At 43.5% G+C, this 25,170-nt stretch overlaps 1 pseudogene; it reads right to left on the reverse strand.

Moving 5' to 3' along the window:
• LOC124037651 overlaps positions 1-20,877 on the reverse strand; it is a 52,119-nt pseudogene extending 31,242 nt beyond the window's left edge.
• Positions 20,878-25,170: the final 4,293 nt, after the last annotated feature.

The following is a 25,170-nucleotide window of genomic DNA, read 5'->3' on the forward strand; positions in this document are numbered from 1 at the left end:
GGGGGTTAGTAACACCCAACCCCTTGGAGAGGAGAAGGCGAAGAGAGAGCGAGGGAAAAGAAGAGAAGAGAAAAGCATGGTTAACAGAAGGTCCATAGTGTCATCCTGAACTGGACAGTAAATCAACATCTCATCATGTCACTAACTTTCACCAGTCTCATTTAAATTACAGGTTGTAATGCAGCAAAATAGGGAAAACGTCAAGGGGGATGAATACTTTTGCAAGGCACTGTATGTTGATATGCTTCAGTCTGCTGCCATATGACTGTTTTCACATTTGCCTTCAACGATCATAAGGTAAAATAATTCAAACAATTGTCATTTATATTTACAATTCCCAAATCCAAACGTCTTACTTATTTAGCTAGCTCTTATCATTAGCTCTTATTAACTTGTAAATTACAGTGCATGGAGAATGGTGTTATTTCTATCGGAACAAAGAAAGTAGTTTCTGTTTCACTTGGAACCGACCGTTCGTTGGACCTTATTTATTGTTTCATCGTGCATAAAAGTGGTGGAATTACGAGGGAATTATGTAAAGGTCAGAATACGGCCTATCTGTAGACACACCTCTGACCCACCTTCCTTTCTGTTATCTCCACCCCAAAATAATAGCTGGCTGAAACATTTATTACTTCATGCCTAAGTTCAAGGTCAGAGAGAAAAGTACATCAAAATTGAATTAAGTTCCATTTACGCGTGCATTACTTGGGTAAGAGATAGGAATGAACGCCATATAGACTAGACACAGGACAACCTGTCCTGTAATGTTCCACTATCTACCTAGCTTCCAATGTATCATTTCGCCTACTGCCAGGCATGTTGCTGACCCATCAGCAGTGCATCATATGGGGGATGAGAACTGTTAGTCAGGCGGAGAGAGAGGGGATGATGACACAACCATCGGCCATGTTCTTCTTATTGTCAGTGTATTTTCCCACACTACAGGGGCTCCAGGGGTGAAGGCCTAGTCAACTCTCTGCACCCATGAGTGAGCACCTCCACAGGCCCACCCATCCCCTCTCCTCTCCTCCCACCCATCCCCTCTCCTCCCACCCTCCCCTCTCCTCTCCTCTCCTCCCACCCTCTCCTCCCTCTCCTCTCCTCTCCTCTCCTCTCCTCTCCTCTCCTCTCCCTCTCCTCTCCTCTCCTCTCCTCTCCTCTCCCTCTCCTCTCCTCTCCTCCTCCCACCCATCCCCTCTCCTCTCCTCCCACCCTCCCTTCTCCTCTCCTCCCACCCATCCCCTCTCCTCTCCTCCCATCCTCCCCTCTCCTCTCCTCCCACCCATCCCCTCTCCTCCCACCCTCCCCTCCCTTTCAGAGAATAATCCTGTGGTAGAAACATGTTGATGTTGATTGATGGCAACCCTCCCTGAGTGTGACTGCTCCGCTGGGCAGGGCAGGCAGCACGGGAACCGGGCCAGCCGACCTGGGGGTTGGTTCTGATTGGCCGACGGAGCCGTGACCCAGGACGACCCTTCCGGCGATCCGTGGTGGGGGTCCGTTTGAGAGCCCAGTGTGGGCACTCGTTACCTCTGTCCCCTGCCCCTCGTGCCACCCTCCCCCATGATACACTGGGGTAATTACCTGGCTTACATAATGGGGTGCCCTCTCTGTCCATCACTCATTCGGTCTTTGTTCAATAGGCCAGCAGGCCTCAGATCACACTAATTAGCACCCATTGTCCCAATGCCCTGCTCTGCTATCTGCTGGGTCCACTAGGCTAGGCCTCTGAGCTGTTAACATGGGGAGGGGGTTGCTAATCACTGTCTTAGAGGAGAAGCAGCTTTTATGTTAAAAAAAAGAAAAATAATTACTATATTTTAACATAAAAGCTAAAAAAACACCCTGATAGTGTGTTAATGTCTGAATTGAGGTCTTTAACATAAACATTTAGGAGCCATTTACGCCATTCCTACGCACTTATCAGTACTTGGTATTCAGACTTCCCTGATTCAGTTGCGTAATGCGCTCTGCAGGTGTGGCTACCTTGCACGCACTGAATAAATTGCATTAAACTGCTGAAACCCCTCCCACTTACTGGCCAACAGATTTTCTTGTGGAGTTTTCATTCAGTGGGGTTTTCAGTTCATTTATCTTAAGACATCCCTTTAAATACGGTGTACATTCTAGTTTGAATTATGTCAACAGACTCACGAGAATACAGTGCCTGCAAAAGTATTCATCCCCCTTGACGTTTTTTCTATTTTGTTGCATTACAACCTGAAATTTAACTAGATTTTTTATTTGGATTCCATGTAATGGACATAGCCAAAATAGTCCAAATTGGTGAAGTGAAACTTAAAAAATAACTTGTTTCCAAAAAGTCTAAAAAATGGAAAATGAAGGGGCGGCAGGGTAGCCTGAAGGGGCGGCAGGGTAGCCTAGTAGTTTGATCCCCGAGCTGACAAGGCACAAATCTGTCGTTCTGTCCCTGAATAGGCAGTTAACCCATTGTTCCTAGGCAGTCAGTGTAAATAAGAATTTGTTCATAACTGACTTGCCTAGTTAAATAAAGGTAAAAAAATAAAAATAAGATCTGGTGCAAACAATTACCTTCAGAAGTCACATAATTAGTTAAATAAAGTCCACCTGTGTGCAATCTAAGTGTCACATGATCTCAGTGTATATAATACACCTGTTCTGAAAGGCTCCAGAGTCTGCAACACCACCAAGCAAGGGGCACCACCAAGCAAGCGGCACCACAAAGACCAAGGAGCTCTCCAAACAGGTCAGGGACAAGTTGTGGAGAAGTACAGATCAGGGTTGGGTTATAAAAACATATCCAAAACTTTGAACATCCCACGGAGCACTATTAATTCCAATTATAAAAAATGGAAAGAATTGGACACCACAACAAACCTGCCAAGATAGGGCCACCTACCAAAACTCACAGACCAGGCAAGGAGGGCATTAATCAGAGAGGCAACAAAGAGACCAAAGATAACCCTGAAGGAGATGCAAAGCTCCAAAGCCGAGATTAGAGTATCTGTCCATAGGACCACTTTAAGCTATACACTCCACAGAGCTGAGTTGTATGGAAGAATGGCCAGAAAAAAAGCCATTGCTTAAAGAAAAAAGGCATGTGGGAGACTCCCCAAACATATGGAAGAAGGTACTCTGGTCAGATGAGACTAAAATTGAGCTTTTTGGCCATCAAGGAAAACACTATGTATGGTGCAAACCCAACACCTCAGCATCATGCTGTGGGGATGTTTTTCATCGGCAGGGACTGGGAAACTGGTCAAAATTGAAGAAATGATGGATGGCACTAAATACAGGGAAATTCTTGAGGGAAACCTGTTTCAGTCTTCAAGAGATTTGAGACTGGGACAGAGGTTCACCTTCCAGCAGGACAATGACCCTAAGCATACTGCTAAAGCAACACTCAAGTTGTTTAATGGGAAACATTTAACTATCTTGGAATGGCCTAGTCAAATCCCAGACCTCAATCCAATTGAGAATCTGTAGTATGACTTAAAGATTGCTGTATACCAGCGGAACCCGTCCAACTTGAAGGAGCTAGAGCAGTTTTGGCTTGAAGAATGGGCAAAACATCCCAGTGGCTAGATGTGCCAAGCTTATAGAGACATGCCCCAGCTGTAATTGCTGATAAAGGTGGCTCTACAAAGTATTGACTTTGGGGGTGTGAATAGTTCTGAACGCTCAAGTTATTTCTTGTTTGTTTCACAATAAAACACATTTTGCATCTTCAAAGTGGTAAGCATGTTGTGTTAATCAAATGATACAACCCCCCCCCCCCATCTATTTGAATTCCAGGTTGTAAGGCAACAAAATAGGAAAAATGCCAAGGGGGTGAATACTTTCGACAGCCACTGTATATGGAGAGAACGTGTATATGGAGAGAATATTAGGAATCAATGAAAGAAACCATCTAAATAGATCCATATTTGTCTCTGTTTCAGAACCAATTTGTAGATAAAAAAATACTCTGATCTTCAAATCAAATCAAATTTTGTAGATTATTTGTAGATTATTTAGGGTTAGGAAAGTTTTTATTAATCATAAAAAACAGTGTACATAGAATTCTAATAGACAGAATAGTGTACAACAGTAGGCTATACTATTGATCGCACTAAGCATGAAACTGTGTGATGAAACGGTCAAGTATTGCGCCGTGCGCCGGGTTCTAACTATTACGGCTTGGTCTGCTCCATAATGATTGAATTAGCTTATGTAGCACATGGAGATGTGTGAAGCTTACGCCTCAGCACAAAATGTCGCCACTTGTACCAGCGAATAGCTAGCTTTTCGGGTGGCGTCGACTGGTAAGACGCTTCAGGAGGGCGGTCACATGTGCTAGCAAGGCAGAGATCCCGAGTTTGTGTCAGGTATGGGCCGAATCGGGAGGAAGAGGTACTCAGAAAAGCAAGCAGTGTGACGTAATTTACACCTACATCTTCAAAAAAATATGATCAACTGTTACTAATAATCCTCAGCAACAACCCCACGGCCATGACAGCGTTTAGAGAGAAAGCAAATGAAGGTAAACTAAACAATATAATTAAATGGAAAGATAATTTAGGCAATACCAACTATAGGAACTAACAGTAAATTGTCAGTTGAATATGTGTGGTTATTAGGTCTACTGACAGTCGATACTGATAGTGGCTAATAAACGTCCTCTCAGTGTCAACTGCGTTTACTTTCAGCAAACTTAACATGTGTAAATATAGGTATGCACATAACAAGATTCAACAACTGAGACATAAAGTGAACAAGTTACACAGACATGTGACTAACAGAAATTGAATAATGTGTCCCTGAACAAAGGGGCGGTCAAAATCAAAAGTAACCACCAGCTGCATTAAGTACTGTGAGACGCCTAAGACAGTGCCTCCATGCAGCATGCGTAAGGCACGTTCACGCAGATGAGAAGGGACTCGCCACTGCGAGGACAATCAGATGTCCGTTCTGTCTCCCTGTAGCGCTGTCTTAGGCATCTCACAGTACGGATGGCCCTGGCCACATCTGCAGTCCTCATGCCTCCTTGCAGCATGCCTAAGGAACGTTCACGCAGATGAGCAGGGACCCCGGGCATCTTTATTATTATTAATTTTTATGCTTTCAGTCAGTAGAAAAGCCTCTTTAGTGTCCTAAGTTTTAATAACTGTGGCCTTAATTGCCTACCGTCTGTAAGCCCCACTCTTCCACCAAGGCACCTGCAAGTTCCTAGACATTTCTGGGGGGATGGCCCTAGGCCTCACCCTCCTATCCAACAGGTCCCAGACGTGCTCAATGGGATTGAGATCCGGGCTCTTCGCTGGCCATGGCAGAACACTGACATTCCTGTCTTGCAGGAAATCACGCACAGAACAAGCAGTATGGCTGGTGGCATTGTCATGCTGAAGGGTCATGTCAGGATGAGCCTGCAGAAAGGGTACCACATCAGGGAGGAGAATGTCTTCCCTGTAACGCACAGCATTGAGATTGCCTGCAATGACAACAAGCACAGCTTGATGATGCTGTGACACACCGCCCCAGACCATGACGGACCTTCCACCTCCAAATAAATCCCGCTCCAGAGTACAGGCCTCGGTGTAACGCTCAGTCCTTCGACGATAAAAGCGAATCCGACCATCACCCTGGTGAGACAAAACCGCAACTCATCAGTGAAGAGCACTTTTTGCCAGTCCTTTCTGGTCCAGCGACGATGGGTTTGTGCCCATAAGCGACGTTGTTGCCGGTGATGTCTGGTGAGGACCTGCCTTACAACAGGCCTACAAGCCCTTAGTCCAGCCTCTCTCAGCCTATTGCAGACAGTCTGAGCGCTGATGGATGGATTGTGTGTTCCTGGTGTAATTCGGGCCAGTTGTTGTAGCCATCCTGTACTTGTCCCGCAGGTGTGATGTTCGGATGCACTGATCCTCTGCAGGTGTTGTTACACGTGGTCTGCCACTGAGAAGACGATCAGCTGTCTGTCCTGTCTCCCTGTAGCGCTGTCTTAGGCGTCTCACAGTACGGACATGGCAATTTATTGCCCTGGCCACATCTGCAGTCCTCATGCCTCCTTGCAGCATGCCTAAGGCACATTCACGCAGATGAGCAGAGACCCTGGGCATCTTTCTTTTGGTGCTTTCAGAGTCAGTAGAAAGGCCTCTTTAGTGTCCTAAGTTTTAATAACTGTGACCTTAATTGCCTACCGTCTGTAAGCTGTTAGTATCTTAACGACCATTCCACATGTGCATGTTCATTAATGGTTCATTGAACAAGCATGGGAAACCGTGTTTAAACCCTCTACAATGAAGATTTGGGAAGTTATTTGGATAATTTTGACAAATTATCTTTGAAAGACATGGTCCTGAAAAAGGGTGTTTCTTTTTTTGCTGAGTTTATTAACATGATAAAAATAGGAAACTGAGTAAGTTGGGGTAACCTATAATTAAGACATTCGAGAGTGCCCATCCTTGCAAGTTAAAAGGACTTACAATTTTAATTCGGCATAATGGCACAGCATTTCATAAACCTTACTGTGGGAAAGTTGATATGTTGATATGCTTCAGTTTTCTGCCCTATGCCTAGTTTCACATTTGTCTCCAGTGATAAGGTAAAATAGATATAAACAAGTGTCATATATATTTACAATTCCCTTATCCAAACAGATTACTCATTTACCTCTTATCATGTTGTAAATTACAGTGCATGGAGAATGGTGTTATTTATATGGGGAAAAATTAAGTAGACGCTTTTTCCACTTACATGCTTAAGTTCAAGTTCAGAATACGTGTAGAGAGAAAAGTGCATTAAAAAAGGAATTACATTCTAACTACGAGTGCTTAACTCGGGTCAGAATTCCCCCATTAGTGTTTGTCTTATATTTTACATGGAGGGATAGTGACAGCACTCATAATGCAGTGCTTTTTCCATTCAAACCAGAAAATGAGTGGGAGGAAGGGTACCCCCACTAAAATCTATCCTTCCTCAAAGTCCTGTCTTCTCTAAACCAGAGGGGGGTCCTTATCCCTGTCATGCCAGGCTTGTTTGACAGCCTATACGTGTGCTGGGGGCAAATAGCATGACACAATACACTACACAAATAGATGACGTGAATACAATTTAAACTGAATGAACCAAATTGACTTTCAGGAAGACCTCTCTGGAAAATGTTAATTTAAAATCCAGTTATGAGGTTTTGAATTGTGCTGGAAGTGACAAGCAAATGTGCTTTAAATGCTCACAGGCCTGCTGATCGATGCAGAATGGATGCAGAGCAAGAAAATCTCAACGTTGCACATCTGGTTCAGCTTTGTTCCACACAAGCAGTTATCTGTTGACACGGGTGTTGCCGGATACACATACTGTATGGGCCTATACATTTGCAACACTTTCTGGGCAGGGGCCAGCCCACAACAGTAATCACTGGTTAAAGAGAAACACCAGAAATCAGGCAACCTCTGCAAAAAAATCGACCAGCAATGGTTGGTAGCAGACAGAGGGGTAGGCTGCACTTAGCGCATTGGAGGGAGCAGCACCCCAACTCCTTATTGGCCAGTTTATAAGAGGGAGCAGAACCCCAACTCCTTAAAGGCCAGTTCATAAGAGGGAACAGCACCCCAACTCCTTATAGGCTAGTATGTAAAAGGGAGCAGCACCCCAACTCCATATAGGCTAGTATGTAAAAGGGAGCAGCACCCCAACTCCTTATAGGCTAGTTTATAAGAAGGCGCAGCACCCCAACTCCTTATAGGCTAGTATGTAAGAGGGAGCAGCACCCCAACTCCTTATAGGCTAGTTTATAGGAGGGAGCAGCACCCCAACTCCTTATAGGCTAGTTTATAGGAGTGTTCTCCTAATCAGCCTTTCAGACACATACAAACTAAGTTGAACCATAGCAACCACAACACTCACTGAAGACCGGCAAGTTGCCATGACAAATAGCACCGTTTGATTGTTTGTTGGGTCAATAAAGATTGACAGACTTTGAACCCAATCGAAGCAGTGTCATAAGTCAGCCTGTTTAAGTAGTGTTGTTAGATCAACAGTTCTGATGACGTGGGATATAAAAACAGACACTAGATCTGATTTACTGCATCTATGTGCTTTAGGTTCAACTGCCCTTTGAGATGGAGGTTCATTTGTGGGTCAAACTGGTGATGGAAATTGTAAGGTAACGCACCTCCATCAACATCCTCTGTAAATCACACTTCCCCTCTCAAACTGAGAGGTGGGGTCGAACCAAAAGAGCAGATATGCAACACACAATATGAGTGAAGCCTTTGACTTTTGGAGGGTTGTCTAGTGCAGGGTTTCCTACATTTTTCACTCAGGTCCCCCTTCCAATATTGGGGAAAATATCGTGCCCCCACTGCTCGTGCTCGCAACGTCTTTTTCTATGGGCACAAGCACTGTTCATGACACAAACTGTTCATGACACAAACTGTTCATGACACAAACTGTTCATGACACAAACTGTTCATGACACAAACTGTTCGTGACACAAACTGTTCGTGACACAAACTGTTCGTGACACAAACTGTTCGTGACACAAACTGTTCGTGACACAAACTGTTCGTGACACAAACTGTTCATGACACAAACTGTTCATGACACAAACTGTTCATGACACAAACTGTTCATGACACAAACTGTTCGTGACACAAACTGTTCGTGACACAAACTGTTCGTGACACAAACTGTTCGTGACACAAACTGTTCGTGACACAAACTGTTCATGACACAAACTGTTCATGACACAAACTGTTCACACCCCTCTTGTTGGCAGAGGTTTCTTGCAATTCTATACATTTTGCAATGTCTAATGCTAATGTGTATTCATGTGATATTTGAGTGACTCAAACATTAAAACAAAATCTATGGGTTAAAAAACCTACATGGGCTAGTTGATCTGGACATTTCTGACAAGTTATAAATAGCTCTCTAAGGTCTGCAATGACTGACATGACAAGAGGAACTGATGATGCACGACCCAATTTAGAAATTGCACCTTGTGCATTCTACTATCACTACTTTCAAGAGTATGTTGAAAGCCGGACTGAGTTCCTAAAAACATATATAAAATAATAATAATAATTACAGTTTGGGAACAGTTTGGGAACCACTGGTCTAGTGGGACAGATATACTATATGCGGAGGAGGCTTTAGCGTGAGCTAAGGGCCTCTCCCCCCTGTCCATATCTATGGAGTCTGGCTCAGGGTTAGTGGGGTGGGGTTAGCCTCCTCTCTCTCTCCCTCTCTCTCACCCTCTCCTCCCTGTGCATATCTGTGGAGTCAGACTCAGGGTTAGCCTCCTCTCTCTCCCTCTGTCCCTGTCCATAACTGTAGAGTCAGACTCAAGGTTAGCAGGGTAGAGTTAGTCTCCTCTCTCTCCCTCTACTGCCCTCAGCCTCAGTCTGGCTCCCAGCTGGAGATCTCTCTAAGTACCAGCATATGTCTGGCCCTGAGATCAAGACCAGGGAAGACATAAGAAGAGGCCTCTCATGTGGGAGAGAGAGGCAAACCTCACGGATACCCCCCTGACACACACACACACACACACATACACACGTGAACGTGCACACACATACACTCTATGAAAGACATCCAGAAACGCACATGTACAGCCACACACAGCCACACACAGACACACACACAATGGATCCACTCTCTGACTGGGCTCAGACAAGGAAGAAAAGATAAGTACCATCCAACAGCTGAGGTCCAATCTTATTATGACATCCGCTTGTCATAACATGACAGTCCTACAGCGGGACGAGGCAAGAGAGAGTGTGTGTGTGTGTGTGTGTGTGTGTGTGTGTGTGTGTGTGTGTGTGTGTGTGTGTGTGTGTGTGTGTGTGTGTGTGTGTGTGTGTGTGTGTGTGTGTGTGTGTGTGTGTGTGTGTGTGTGTGTGTGTGTGTGTGTGTGTGTGTGTGTGTGTGTGGAGAGAGACCCACCTTCATTAATAGAGATGATGTGGGGGTGTTTTAGGGAGGACATGATCTCTATCTCCCTGCGGATGTGAACCATATCCTGATCATCCTTGATCTTCTCCTTCCGGATGGACTTGATAGCCACCTGAGGACAGAGAGGACAGACACGTGTTCTGGTCAGTTAAAGTGGACTAACAATCACATGGATACAAGTATGACAAGATGATTAGTGGGGTAAGTCAATCAAAATCATCAATACCTCCAAACTGATTGTGATGATGAACCAACTCAGGTGAGTCAACACACCCACACAGCAAATCACAGACAACGAATCACAGTGATCGCACATCAGCAAACACATTTGGACAGCCAGGGAATGAAGAACACTCTGTTGACCATTGCAAAATGTCTTACATAACATAATCTAAATGAATACTCTCTGAACCTCCTCAACCACATAACCCTCCTCCCCAGAGCCCTATAGTGACCTGCCCACTGTGACCTCTGACCTCTACTCTCCCATTTATCCAGTCCACACAGACAGGAGGGGTCAATTGACTGAGAGACACCGAGACTCAGTCATCACAGTCATCACAGGATCTTGCCGTGTAATTTACTGTCTCTTTAGAGGAGAAAATGAAGGTGCTCTCTGAGGAAAAACAACTTGGCACGTGGTGCAGTAATGGAGGACTCCTTTGTAGTGTGTTCACCCTGGTATTAACAGACAGCTTGGTCTCTCAAGTCTGTGATGTGTGTGTGTGTGTGTGTGTGTGTGTGTGTGTGTGTGTGTGTGTGTGTGTGTGTGTGTGTGTGTGTGTGTGTGTGTGTGTGTGTGTGTGTGTGTGTGTGTGTGTGTGTGTGTGTGTGTGTGTGTGTGTGTGTGTGTGTGTGTGTGTTCCGTTCCTGTCCCGTCGTTCCTTGTTTGTGTCAGGGCAACTCCCCCTATCCTGACCCCAGTCTTATGGATATATCAGGTAGCACATCAAGAAGAATAGGGGGTTTCTGTGCTGTGGGTTTCCATGGCAACTGCAACTCCTGGCAGTGTATGTGTGTGTCCCAGCAGGGGAAGTGGATTGATGAGCGAGCTGAACCTTCTTAACTTGTCCATGAAGACACTACGAGTGTTTCTGGCAAACAGATGGTGTTGATTTATACCATACCTCTCACAAACACTTAGACACATCGTACAGTGTGTAGGCCTACATCTACATCAGAGAGCTAATAATATTAATATCATCATATAATATAAACTCCACTAGGGCTGACCCCATTTAGTCCACAGGTCAGATTTAGTGGACTAATCCATGGTGGAGGCCACTGGGATAACACAACAGTATCACCAATAGTACATCTACCGGTAATTACCATAATTTCTAATCTACATTGTTTGTTTACCGTAATTTGCGTTAATGCATTCAATCTATTATTATTACAATCTTACTGTTGTCATTGTCGAAGTGGACATCTTGTTTGCAGAGCGCACAACCCGGGCTACACTTGTGAGAAAAAAGTGATGGTTTATTTCATTCCAATTAAGAATTGTTCAGTAAGGATGTGCAACTGATTACGCCTAGAAGTAGGCCTAGGCTACCTGGCCTGCGCGCAATTGTAGGCTTATAATTGTGCCCATTTGGGGATCTGATAGTATTTTTGATTGTCCTAACTCAACACCACTAATGAGCGGTGGAGATTCTCAAAGTCATTTTTTCTTCACCTCAAACAGCAAGTAAACAAAGTCTGTTTTTACATCATTTCAGAATGACAATAGTTCCTCAATGTAGCTTGTTTGAAAAATCTTTCCAGCTCTCTCCCTTTCGATAACCACTCAGCATGAAAGGGGAAAAAAATGTCATGCTCTGATCTGGTGGAAATGACATAAAATAGGTCTACCTGATCACTTCGTATGTCTGTCCGGAGCTCACTGGCACAGGAAAATTTGAGGGCCCAGAATACTTTATACAATATTGCAAGTTTCAGTCTGGACCAAGTTGATAGTTCATACAATGTTTCATGTTCCTTGCAGACAAGCCATGCGTAGCCAATGTGATATTTTCTAACTGCAGGCTGCAATGTACCTATTTGTTGGCTTTATGTAGGCTATTTTTACATTGTTGGCAATGGCAATAGAAGTTACTTTTAGATTTGTATAATTTTCATTTAGGTTTAGATAAATTTGAACTCCAAATGGAAAAGGTTGCCGACCACTATTACTGACAACTTCGGGAGCGTAATGGCAGAATCTGCAAAGGCCAGCAGCAGCAGGAGGAAGAGTTTAGAGAATACGTTTCTTTCTTCTGGTTAGGCTCTCGAGTCATTTGTGTGTCTTAATGATTTAATCACACTGTGCTCAAAGCATCAGACAAGCTCAGTAGCCTACATATAGTTGATTTCATTAAAACACATAGGGTGTGTCTATATATGGAAAAATATACGTTTTAACATTTCAACCAGTGGATTGGTCGAAAGAACATACGACTCTTGGTCGACCAATATTTGTTTTAGTCGCAGACAGCCCTAGAATTCACTAATACGAAACATTCAGGTTTGAGCCCCATGGATTATTCTTACTACTGTATATTTGTACTGTATATTAATTTAGACTGCCTCTGTTAGCTAGGGAGGACAAAAACTTTCCTTACTAAGAGAAAGGTCCATTACAGTGAAGGCCAGGTCTACTCCAGGGCAAGGCAGGAGTAGAAACCACATACAGTCACTGTTCCAAGCTAATTACGGTGTACCTTAATAAAAATAACCCAGGCCGGAAAAAGTCCTCATCCAGAGCATGACTTGATTACATAGAATAAAAAAAGAAATACATATTAACAAGTAAAGGCCCTGTTTAGTTTTCACATGCCGAGTGGTCGTCTTTAGTCTGTTAATTATTCACCGGTCTTTATTGTAAGTGTTGTACCTCCATTGTTTTGTGTTTTCCATTACCTCATGGGGTCATCAACAGCAATAGTACTGTGTTCACGTCACGCCAAATCCTAAACTAGTAGGACTGTAAGCCCACAGTCTGTCTCCATGTGAAGCAGCACACAGTCTGTCTCCATGTGAAGCAGCCCACAGTCTGTCTCCATGTGAAGCAGCACACAGTCTGCACTGCAGGTCACTTTTTTCACATTTGCATTCTTTTATTTAAAAGTAAGAGGGCGTGGTTTAAGTTCCTATAAAAATGCAGTACAGGAGAAGGTAGTCTACCTGGAGACGGTACGGTATCAATTCACAAAGGTCTGACATGATAAAGCATGTGTCAAACTCATTCCACGGCGTGCTGAGTGTCTGCGGTTTTGTACTTGTACCTGATTGATGTAATAAGGTCACTGATTAGTAAGGAACTCCCCTCACCTGGTTGTCTAGGTCACTGATTAGTAAGGAACTCCCCTCACCTGGTTGTCTAGGTCACTGATTAGTAAGGAACTCCCCTCACCTGGTTGTCTAGGTCACTGATTAGTAAGGAACTCCCCTCACCTGGTTGTCTAAGCCACTGATTAGTAAGGAACTCCCCTCACCTGGTTGTCTAGGTCACTGATTAGTAAGGAACTCCCCTCACCTGGTTGTCTAGGTCACTGATTAGTAAGGAACTCCCCTCACCTGGTTGTCTAGGTCATAATTGGAAGGAAAAAACTCAAACCCGCAAACACTCGGCCCTCCATGGAATGAGTTGGACACACCTGTCCTAAAGTCATGGGTACAGTGGTATGTGTGGGGGGTTTCATTTCTACAGAGATATGTGGATGGGATGCACTTTCTCATGGCAGATAGTACAGTAGAGTACAGTATCAACAGACCCTGCTCTTTGACCCTCAAATTAGACTGTTTGTAAAATCATTAGCTTAGAGAGACAGCATCCCAACAATACAGAGAACAGACAAAGAGATCCATCCCTCCATCCACCGTGGCTCCTCTTTTATTCCCCGGGATCCTGTTTTGTAGATTAAATCACCTCGAGTTCAACATTTAAATGGCCTAGAAAATAACGGTACATTTTGCTAGCTGACAACCAATTTTCATTGCAGTTTATGTAAATGAAGTTACATTTTGATTGTTTCAAAAAAGTAATATATATACACCTTGTGGGACACGCTGTATATTGTAAAATTTTACTGCCGACAGACCACACACACATCATTTAATATCAAACTTTTTACCTAAATTATTCATATTCATGTATATGTTAGTATTAAACTATTATCTACTTTCTCAAAACATAATATTAATCTGTAAAACAAAATAATGAGACATTATTTGGTTACAACAGTGAAGCCATTTATAATAGTCTACAGGAGGGCGCACCGGGCTACGCAATGAAAAGTTGACAGGCAAGTCATTTCTTTTTACAGGAAGGCAACTAGTCAACTATCTAGTAAACACTTTGGATATGAGGTTAGTGTCTCTTTTTTGAACAACATAACTGTAACTAAACAAAATAGTAAGGTGGCAAATAACTGGGGACCGTATGCCGATAATACAGGACGTATTTCTTTTGCTAAACCGCGTATCAAAAAGCTGATAGTAGTAGTATTTCCACTGAAATGTCAGACATGCTAATTGCTAATCCATTAGCTAACATTTTTACGACATTAATAATCCAAAACATTTGTCTTGATCACAAGATAACACTGAAAGTAATATGTTTCTCAAATGCTGTTGAAAATGCCGATAATTCGGGGTGCTACGCTATATTTTTATAACATGAATGTGCACAGTTTATTTTGTATTATCCTTTAAACTATTCCTCTAGTATAGGCTACTTATCGTAATGAACGTTATCAGCAAAATGCCTGCGATAAGTGATCAGCATGGTTGGTGTGGATCATTTTCGGTTTATCGTCCCAGCTCTACTGCGAATCATCCATTTGCCAGCTGGCTGTCACAGTATAGTGCAGCCCTTCGCCTGTCTTTAAGTGGTGGGCTATTACTGTCTGTCAAACAGATCGCTGCCCTGCCGGCCTGGCCCAGCCAGCCTCTGCCAGGTACACTCCTCCTGCTGGGCTGTATGCTGCAGTGTGTTTGATGTGAGAGGCCACGCTCCGCTCCACTAGAGCCTGACAGCGGCCGGTGTTTTCTCAGCCCATTAAAATAGATGAGGTATACATCACAAGTTACCCCTTTCTCTCTGAAGATCATGTTCATGTGTGTGGATGGAGAAAGAGATAGTGTGTGTGTATTAGGGGAGTTGACATTACGAGAGCAGAGCCATCTCTCAGTGTAGTATGTTTAACACAGAGCCAGAGAGAAGAAGAAAGAATGCTGATAACTGCACGACTACAGTCAATAACAGTGAATCTATGTATTTTTCTCCTCCCAGTTAATCCTCACTGAATCCACTGTTTGGGGTGAGGTAATCTAGTGCTTTAAACTCATATTAATGTGACTTTGTAACCCCTTAAGTGAAGCCCACCCCTACCATTATGGTGGAGTTCTCTTTAAACTGCTCTCCCTTCCCTCCATCCTTCCCCTACTCCCTCCTCCTTTCTCCTGCATCGCCCCTATCTCCCTACCTTCCTACCTCTCCCTACCTCACCCACCAAACCCTCCCTCTTCCCCTTTCTCCCTCCCCCCTTCCTCCCCTCCCTCTGCTTTGGACCCCCACAGGATATTAACTTTCCATCCCTGTCTCATTTCCTGCTGGGGATGGCCTTTCATGTGTCACTGCTCCCTCTGAGCCCTGCTGTCACCACAACCTTTTCACGAACACACAGTACAAACGTGCGCACACCCATACATGCAAGCGCACACACACACACACACACACACACACACACACACACACACACACACACACACACACACACACACACACACACACACACACACACACACACACACACACACACACACACACACCCCTCCGTACTGGCAACATCTAGAGCATTACAAACGCACATGAGCACGTGCAAGAGTCAGAATTGCATACACATTTACACTTGAACATCCAAGCTCATGCCTGCATTCAGTAGTCCAATCAGACCAGAAATACAGTAGTCCAATCAGACCAGAAATACAGTAGTCCAATCAGACCAGACATACAGTAGTCCAATCAGACCAGAAATACAGTAGTCCAATCAGACCAGACATACAGTAGTCCAATCAGACCAGACATACAGTAGTCCAATCAGAAAAGACATACAGTAGTCCAATCAGACCAGACATACAGTAGTCCAATCAGAAAAGACATACAGTAGTCCAATCAGACCAGACATACAGTAGTCCAATCAGAAAAGACATACAGTAGTCCAATCAGACCAGATATACAATAGTCCAATCAGACCAGACATACAGTAGTCCAATCAGACCAGAAATACAGTAGTCCAATCAGACCAGACATACAGTAGTCCAATCAGACCAGAAATACAGTAGTCCAATCAGACCAGACATACAGTAGTCCAATCAGACCAGAAATACAGTAGTCCAATCAGACCAGACATACAGTAGTCCAATCAGACCAGACATACAGTAGTCCAATCAGAAAAGACATACAGTAGTCCAATCAGACCAGACATACAGTAGTCCAATCAGACCAGACATACAGTAGTCCAATCAGAAAAGACATACAGTAGTCCAATCAGACCAGACATACAGTAGTCCAATCAGAAAAGACATACAGTAGTCCAATCAGACCAGATATACAATAGTCCAATCAGACCAGACATACAGTAGTCCAATCAGATCAGACATACAGTAGTCCAATCAGACCAGACATACAGTAGTCCAATCAGAAAATGCATACAGTAGTCCAATCAGACCAGATATACAGTAGTCCAATCAGACCAGATATATAGTAGTCCAATCAGACCAGATATACAGTAGTCCAATCAGACCAGATATACAGTAGTCCAATCAGACCAGATATACAGTAGTCCAATCAGACCAGATATACAGTAGTCCAATCAGACCAGATATATAGCAGTCCAATCAGACCAGATATATAGCAGTCCAATCAGACCAGATATATAGTAGTCCAATCAGACCAGATATATAGCAGTCCAATCAGACCAGATATATAGTAGTTCAATCAGACCAGATATATAGCAGTCCAATCAGACCAGATATACAGTAGTCCAATCAGACCAGATATATAGTAGAACAATCAGACCAGATATACAGTAGAACAATCAGACCAGATATATAGCAGTCCAATCAGACCAGATATATAGTAGTTCAATCAGATCAGATATATAGCAGTGCAATCAGACCAGATATACAGTAGTCCAATCAGACCAGATATATAGTAGAACAATCAGACCAGATATACAGTAGTTCAATCAGACCAGATATATAGCAGTCCAATCAGACCAGATATATAGTAGTTCAATCAGACCAGATATATAGCAGTCCAATCAGACCAGATATACAGTAGTCCAATCAGACCAGATATACAGTGGTTCAATCAGACCAGATATATAGTAGTCCAATCAGACCAGATATACAGTAGTCCAATCAGACCAGATATATAGTAGAACAATCAGACCAGATATATAGTAGTCCAATCAGACCAGATATACAGTAGTCCAATATATAGTAGTCCAATCAGACCAGATATATAGTAGTCCAATCAAACCAGATATACAGTAGTCCAATCAGACCAGACATACAGTATGAGGACAGACAGTCTGACTTTCCATCCAAACCAAGCAGCCAACACACACAAGAGAAGGGTTTGCAGATCCTATGTCTACAGGCTCAGTCACTTTCACATATATGCTCATGCACCCACACATCTAACCAATCTCTCTTTAATGACAGTCCCTTCCAAGCTTCTCTCTCTCTCTCACACACACACACACACACACACACACACACACACACACACACACACACACACACACACACACACACACACACACACACACACACACACACACACACACACACACACACACACACACACACACACACACACACACACACACACACACACACACACACACACACACACACACACACACACACACTCTCTTCTCAATCTCTTTCCCCTTCTGCTCTTCTCATTTAGTCTAGCTGTTAAAGAAGCCAGCACGCCAACCAGGGAAAGTAGAACAGGCAGAGCCAGAGCAGAGGGATTGCATAACGGTCTGTCACCCAGTTTTAATCTCTATCATATGGACACCAGGGGCTCCTTAGGCCAGGGACAGTCCTTTCCATGTAAAGATATTTTACAGCGCTCTCTAAACACCAGGCCAGACACACACACTCTGGGGCCACCGTCTGTCTGTACACTCTCTCTCTCTGTCTCTGTCTGGGTGATGCTTAACCGAATGCACTCAAGTGTTGATTTACAAAGGGCACATGGCCACTTGTACTGCTAATAATGTTGTGACACATTCAATGGAAATGGTTCAGGTTGATTTATTATTAGCTACATACTGTTCCAGGATCAGCTCTACTGCCTGCCATTTGAAGTGGAACCATTAAGGGCTGGAGAACTAAGCTAGGCCAGGCTCACTGATAGAGGAGGACTGCATGGGGATCAGGGAATACCATCACTCCATACATTTCTAGAATGATGTCAGGGCATGTGGAGATGGCAATGACATACAAAGTGTTATTGCAGAGGTTATTAAGGGATATAACATAATAGCCTTAAAAATGTCACAAGATGTGATTAGGCTACTCAAGCAGACCCAAACACACCCTTTATTTTCTAAACATCCAAGCACCCTGTGTGTTTAATGAGTGGAGAAATGTGTTATAAAGCACTGGCTGCCATAAAGCACCAGTCACCAGCCAGGCAGGCCATCTGAAGGAGCTATTTGAGCTATGGGTTTATGGTGCCCCCACCATGCATGTGTGTGTCAGGAGCGTTGGACATGCTGAGTTTTTCCTTCTGGCATTCTGAATCTGAACACACATATGGAAAGTTCATCCAATGGGGCACATGGGTAAAATTCTGCAGCACGAGAAAAAAATCTGGTCTCCAAGTCGGGTGCATGAGGGCAGATGGCGAGCATTCAATGACAACAGAAAGTCATAGAGAAACATGAAGAACATATTGATAAACACAGCACCAAGACACAAACAAAAACCAAACAGTTAAGGGACATTGGTCAAAATGACAGGTCATTCAGGACACTGTTATTTTAACATGCAGTCAAATGAAAGAAACATAGTTGTTGTTCTCGGCAAGGTCTCACGTTTGAGTTTGCCAAACTAGGAACCTCTTCAATTTACAGCAATACCTTGCACAATTCCAGCCCATTCAACATGAGTAGGGGGAAGTATCTTGGAGGATTGTTGGCCGGTTTCAATGGTGCACATGGTTGGGTTCATTTAAGCTGCATCAATAAATCAGCAGCTAGTTGAACAACTGCACTTAAGCATCCGGTCGCGAGACACTGCTGGGGACAGCATGCGTGCTGCAGAGATTCCCAGGGCCTCTAGGGCCCTATGAGCACGGGGGAATTCCCAGAGAGGGAAAAAGACTCACAAGCCTAGAGCACAACAAAGAAGCTATTTGGGTATTTAGGGCCTCTTTGTTGTAGCTATGTTTTCTATGACTCCGGATTGGGCCTCAACAGTAGCCTGCAGTCTGTAGGCCTAAATTATATGAGCCGCATTCTAAGAACCTGAACAGAGGTTATGTACAGGGTGCTTCAAACCCCTATGCGGAAAGAACGTTTTTAACCCCTACCCCTATCCATAAAGAGAGTTGTAAAAGTGTCTCACCTCTCTCCCTGAGTGCCGTTCAATTGCCTTCTTTACTTTGCCATAGGTCCCTCTTCCTAAAGTCTCGAGCAATTCGTAGCGATGTTTCAGGTTATGCTTGTGGTGGTGTTTCTTGAAGCCTGAATTTCTCCTGCTGCCATCGCCAGCTGCCGGTGTCTCTGCCATTGAATGACCGACAGGTAGCGGTGGAGGGGACAGGTCACCGCCAGATGGTTTACCCGATGAGGTGAGGGTTTGTTTGGACTCAGGACGGGTCAGCCCTCGGTGGGCCGAGAGAAAAGCTGTATCCATCTTCTCTAGGGAAGTATTAAAACTAACTTCCCGAAGATAAAGATATTAAACTAAGCTATATTTGACAAATATTGATATTATAGTAATACTTTATTATAGGCCTAATAATAGTCGTAATAAATACAATAAATTACAAGGAACAATGCGTAAATATTATATTAATAAACATATACATTATTCCGATTGTCTAATGATCACTGCCTTTGTTCATTTTTTTCTGATCAAAGAATTCTCTCCACATCTATTCATCCATTTGTCGCCTTATAAGAGTGAGTCATTATTATATGATTAAATAAAAAAGCTAAATATTACAAAGGAGACATCATCTATCTTGACGCGTCTGATACATAATGTAATGTATATTATGTATGTCTAACTATAAAGGTATATTCTAGGGCAACAGTCCTCTGAATATGTATTCAGAATTCGACAGACCAATGCATGTCAGAAGCTGAATCCACTTTCGATTGATGTCTCCTCGGGTATGGACAATGGTGCTCAAAATTGAGCAATCCAAAAAGAAAACATATTTAGGTTATTTAAAACATCGGGCTATTCTATTCTCGTTATCCGTATAGTAACTGGCATTATCTATCTCGCAGTCTTTCGTTTATTCTGGGTCGTTCACATAATCTACCGTGAAAGTGCTGCCAACATCGTTAACTCTAAACTAACAGGCGAAACCTTCAGCGTCATTGCCTCCCGAGAAAGCAGCGACGAAACCGGCGTTCTGGATGAAGATCACCCTCATTTTGTCCTCAGGTGCAACGTCATTCAGCTGCTGAACTCTGTGTATGGTGCGAGTGCTCCATGCCCAAGTCGACTTTAGAGATGCGCTATGATCAGATATGTCAAGCTCAGACGTTTTGAATATTGCCATGGTCGTTTTGCTCTCCTTAATCGTGTGCCCTTCGTCTCTCTTTCTCTTTATTCTCTAACGTGAGGGGCTGTGAATAAGGAATGTGAGATGATCGAGTCCGGAGGCGGAGTTTACAGTCCTCCTCCCCTCTGTCCCTCTCTTTGTGCTCCCTACCTCTCCCCTCCGTTAGCGACTGCTGCTGACTGACTGACTGCTTTTCACCCTGAGGCTGTGGAAGTACAGCCCTCTCTCTGGCAAGCTTCAGTCATTTTACTATAGCCTAAACATTACAGTTCAGTTTTTAAGGGCAACTCAGACAGAGTCAAAGTTTAATACATTCGTTTAATTATTAATATTGCTGAAACCTTAATGAAGCCTTATGAAATGAATCCTGCAAGTGCAAACTCTGACTGGTTGATTTTTTCATATATATAATATAACAACTGTGCCATGTACTGTGGGTCAGTCAGTCCAGAGTCAGCAGCTATAACAACAAATCTGTAAGGAAAAACAAGAACAGGTAGTCCAATGCAATGTTATCACTAAATAAATGTTGCATACGTGCATTCATCCTCTCTGATGACATTGATGTAAGACAGGCAGTGAGACACATTGAGAATCTGGCTCTGCAGAATTCAGAATTCAGAATCTGGCTCAGTGTTCCTGTCTGTCCCTGGGACTTAGTATTATGTCATCATGCACAATGAATTCGATTTTTGTCACATCTGGTTCTTAGAATGGAATGCAACAGAATCTCAGAAGAGATTATCTAATTAATACACCATTTTGCTGAAGGCTATGTTAGATAATACTACTGAGCACTGCATGCAAGAATATATCTTGTTATTACATGGCCACTTAGTGGAGATACATTGTATTAAATCAAATCAATTAAGTAGCCGAGGTCAAATGAAGGAGTGGTTTTTGCCTAGTTAAATACAACTAACACATATTATATTTCTACATTTTTTATTCACTATTACATTTCAAATGTATTAACTATTTCAAATGTTCCTACTACCTTTATTATAGAAAACATGTTACTGTAATGTCTCTTTGCCAATAATAGGCTACTTCTCTCCCCGGGTCCCTCATCCTCCAGCCAACTGCAGCATCATATGTCAATCTGCCTCAGGAGCCCCACCACCAGTCCACTGGGAGTGTATTCCACATTCACAATGTTGCAGCTGGAAATGAAATCTAACTTCAATTCTACTTGACAGATGATCATAGTTCTACACAATACATATATAGCCGACTGTTATATCAGAGTGTTGCACACCCCTGAACAGACCTACTATGCCCAGAGCTCCTCAACTCACTTCTGGTCCTAATCTAGACCGAGACTCCCAGAGGTTACCAGGAGATGACCTGATGGAGCCTGCAGCCTCCTCACTGAATCATCTCATTGGGTTTACTGTAATGGCTCTTGTTATAGCTGTGTTGTGTATGGTGTAATTTATACAGAGAGAGGGGAAGTTTATGTCAAACAGCATCTGATTAGAGTGACCCGTTTTACTTTGATCTCTAACATAGATTAATACATGTAAAACATTTGTGGTATTTTTCTCTCTCTAAACAGGGTCATCGGAGTATCCATTTATAGCAACTCAGTCTGAGATGTGTATCTGATATGATGCAAAGACGGCCTTATTTGCACTCTCAGACAGTATGTTCTTGGACAAATATAATGTAAATACTGCCCTCTACCGTGGAGAGGTATGGAGACGTCCCATAATCTCATCTCAACATTTCCCAAAGTCAACCAAGAGGTCCAGTCTTTACATAACTAATGGTCATATTTTTCTCCTGACGCAATTTCATTCAAAACAATATCAGCAGTTCCAAATAAATATATATTCCTCTCCACTAGGGTTTTTGATTTACAAATGTATGATTTTAGAGTTCCCAGACTGTCAGAACTCAATGAATTAACCATCAGACAGACGAGCATGGCTGCCAAACGACCATAAAAATATATTCTGGGCAGCACCTGTGGAAATAAATGTAATGTCTTTTACATAAAAAAATAGAGATGTTAATATTCTTGTATTTGTCGCAGCCGCCTCTTGGAACATATGTACCATTATATCATATTTTACAAAGAATATTCTAAAACAGATGTCACTATAGATCATTTTCATAACACTGGAACATGATAAAGAAGTCTTAAGTTTCCATGCCAGTGTGTTCAATAATAGTAAGCTATGACACTTAACACTTGTCCTGTTCCAAATGTCCATTTCCTTTTCCTCTGCAATGTACTCAACCAAAAAGTTATAAAATATATTTAGAAAATACCTTCTTTAACTTCACGGTTACAAAACACCAAATAAAATGAATATGCAATCATTTCTAAACTGCAATTTCACATTGTGCTCTTGGTGAATCTGAAAAAAATATCCCTGAACTCTGAAGCATCGATCTCCTTGAAGTGCATGGTTACATGGTTACATCCATGGTTACATACTATAGGTCTATAGTTACGCTACTTTTGAACCGAGCCCTATGGGCCCTGCTCAAAAGTAGCACACTATATAGGGAATAGGTGTCACGCCCTGATCTGTTTCACCTGTCCTTGTGCTTGTCTCCCTCATCCTCCAGGTGTCGTCCATCTTCCCCACTTATCCTCTGGGTATTTATACCTGTGTTTTATGTCTGTCTCTGCCAGTTTGTCTTTGTCTTGTCAAGCTTACCAGCAGTTGTTCTGTCAGCGCATGTCTTTTACCAGCCTCTCTTTTTCTCCTCCTCCTGGTTTTTGACCCTTACCTGCCTGACCACGCTGCCCGTCGTCCTGTACCTCTGCTCCACCTCTGGATTACTGTACTCTGCCTGAGCCTGCCTTCTGTCCTGTACCTCTGCTCCACCTCTGGATTACTGAACTCTGCCTGAGCCTGCCCTCTGTCCTGTACCTCTGCTCCACCTCTGGATTACTGAACTCTGCCTGAGCCTGCCCTCTGTCCTGTACCTCTGCTCCACTTCTGGATTACTGAACTCTGCCTGAGCCTGCCTTCTGTCCTGTACCTCTGCTCCACCTCTGGATTACTGAACTCTGCCTGAGCCTGCCCTCTGTCCTGTACCTCTGCTCCACCTCTGGATTACTGAACTCTGCCTGAGCCTGCCCTCTGTCCTGTACTTCTGCTCCACCTCTGGATTACTGAACTCTGCCTGAGCCTGCCTTCTGTCCTGTACCTCTGCTCCACCTCTGGATTACTGTACTCTGCCTGAGCCTGCCCTCTGTCCTGTACCTCTGCTCCACCTCTGGATTACTGTACTCTGCCTGAGCCTGCCTTCTGTCCTGTACCTCTGCTCCACCTCTGGATTGCTGAACTCTGCCTGAGCCTGCCTTCTGTCCTGTACCTTTGCTCCACCTCTGGATTACTGAACTCTGCCTGAGCCTGCCTTCTGTCCTGTACCTTTGCTCCACCTCTGGATTACTGAACTCTGCCTGAGCCTGCCTTCTGTCCTGTACCTTTGCTCCACCTCTGGATTACTGAACTCTGCCTGAGCCTGCCTTCTGTCCTGTACCTCTGCTCCACCTCTGGATTACTGAACTCTGCCTGAGCCTGCCTTCTGTCCTGTACCTTTACTCCACCTCTGGATTACTGAACTCTGCCTGAGCCTGCCCTCTGTCCTGTACCTTTATTATTATTACCTTTGCTCCACCTCTGGATTACTGTACTCTGCCTGAGCCTGCCTTCTGTCCTGTACCTCTGCTCCACCTCTGGATTACTGAACTCTGCCTGAGCCTGCCTTCTGTCCTGTACCTCTGCTCCACCTCTGGATTACTGTACTCTGCCTGAGCCTGCCTTCTGTCCTGTACCTTTACTCCACCTCTGGATTACTGAACTCTGCCTGAGCCTGCCCTCTGTCCTGTACCTTTATTATTATTACCTTTGCTCCACCTCTGGATTACTGAACTCTGCCTGAGCCTGCCTTCTGTCCTGTACCTTTGCTCTTACTCTGGATTATCGACCACTGCCCACTTTGACCTGTCGTTTTCCTGCCCCTGTTGTTTCAATAAACATTGTTACTTCACACAGTATGCACCTGGGTCTTACCTTGATACCTGATAATAGGCTGCCATTTCAGACACAGCCCATGCGTTCCTGGCAGGTGTTTACTATAGAACTCCTGGGCCACTGGCAGAGGTCACTCAGAATAACAATTTCAAGATCAACACAACTACTTCGGCACACAGTAGGCATCTAAAATATAATATTTCTCATAATATGACTGTTCTTTCCTTTTTTTCTCTTTAAGAAGCTAGACCTCCATTAAGAGGGAACAAAAATGCTGTATTAAGAATGCCCAAAATAGGGACAGATCCACACTTCAAGAATTCTGAAAACTTTGAGTTACATTGGATATCCGTGATATTGTTATTTGTAATGAGAAATCTGCGGCATACAATCATCATAAATTGGAGATAGTGAATGTCCCACTTGTCTGACATGGAAAGC

Source organism: Oncorhynchus gorbuscha, linkage group LG06, assembly GCF_021184085.1.
Source record: "Oncorhynchus gorbuscha isolate QuinsamMale2020 ecotype Even-year linkage group LG06, OgorEven_v1.0, whole genome shotgun sequence".
NCBI lineage: Eukaryota > Metazoa > Chordata > Actinopteri > Salmoniformes > Salmonidae > Oncorhynchus > Oncorhynchus gorbuscha.